Raw genomic sequence first — 1351 nt, forward strand, 5'->3', positions numbered from 1 at the left:
GGAAATCCTACCGAGGATCCTAACCTTCATTTATCCGTATTTGTCCAATACACTGATACTGTTAAAGCTAATGGTGTCACTTCAGAGGCAATTCGACTTCGTCTTTTTCCTTTCTCATTAAGAGATAACGCTAGAAGATGGCTTCAATCTCTTCCTTCCAACTCAGTCACCACATGGAACGAGTTAAAGAAAGTTTTTCTTGCTCGATATTTTCCGCCAAGCAAAACAGCTATGTTAAGAGCCCAGATAAATGGATTTAAACAGAAAGATAACGAATCTCTTTTCGAAGCATGGGAAAGATACAAAGACATGATGAGACTTTGTCCACACCATGGTTTAGAAGACTGGTTAGTAATTCATACCTTCTATAATGGTCTCTTATACAACACGAGGTTAACAATAGATGTTGCCGCAGGTGGTGCACTAATGAACAAACCTTATGCTGACGCTTACCAACTTATCGAAAGCATGGCTCAAAACCACTATCAGTGGGGAAGCGAACGAACAATGGTGGAAAAACCTCAAACGAAAACTGGCATGTACGAGATAAGTAACCTTGATCATGTTAATGCAAAAGTGGATGCTCTGGTCCAGAAAATTGAAAGTTTAAATGTATCACCTCCAGCCACCGTGGTTGCTATAACTCAGAATTGCGAAGTTTGTGGAATCCAAGGTCACACTCCTGCAGATTGTCAACTCCTGACAGGAATCCAAGCGGAGCAAGTAAACTATGCTCAAGGAAGCCCATACTCGTACACCTATAACTCAAATTGGAAGAATCATCCCAATTTTTCATATAAGAGTAATAATGCTTTATACGCACCTGGACAATCTCCAAATCAAGCCCCAGCTATACCTCCGGGATATCAGAAGCCGACCCCATCTACATCTAACAATAACGCCCCTAGGAAATCCAACTTGGAAATCATGATGGAAAACTTTATAGCCTCTCAACAGCAAACCAATAAAGATTTCTTATACCAGAATGTACACACTGGCGAACAAATTAAACAACTAGCAAGTAAAGTAGATGCCCTGGCTACTCATAACAAAATGCTGGAAACGTAAATTTCACAAGTAGCTCAACAGCAAGCGCCTACTGCTGCCCCAACTGGTACATTTCCTGGCCAACCCCAACCTAACCCAAGAAGCCACGCTCATGCAATCATACTGAGAAGTGGAACGGAAGTGGAAGGACCGTCTGACCCAAGGATAGAAAACCAAAACTCTAAAAAGTCAACTGAGAAGGAAAGTGAACCTAAGGAAAAGGAAGAGAGTAATAAGGAAACCGTAGAAAAGAAGGAACCTTATGTACCTCCACCTTCTTATAAACCACCTATCCCTTACCCTC

General features: G+C 41.5%; 1 non-coding gene across 1 annotated transcript; it reads right to left on the reverse strand.

The window, feature by feature from the left end:
* Positions 1–231: 231 nt before the first annotated feature.
* LOC127117106 (small nucleolar RNA R71) lies at positions 232–338 on the reverse strand. The gene has a single exon (XR_007801866.1). It is a non-coding gene; the product is annotated as a small nucleolar RNA R71 (small nucleolar RNA).
* Between the last annotated feature and the right edge of the window lie 1013 nt (positions 339–1351).

Source organism: Lathyrus oleraceus, chromosome 1 (assembly GCF_024323335.1).
Source record: "Lathyrus oleraceus cultivar Zhongwan6 chromosome 1, CAAS_Psat_ZW6_1.0, whole genome shotgun sequence".
In the NCBI taxonomy this organism is placed as follows: Eukaryota; Viridiplantae; Streptophyta; class Magnoliopsida; order Fabales; family Fabaceae; genus Lathyrus; species Lathyrus oleraceus.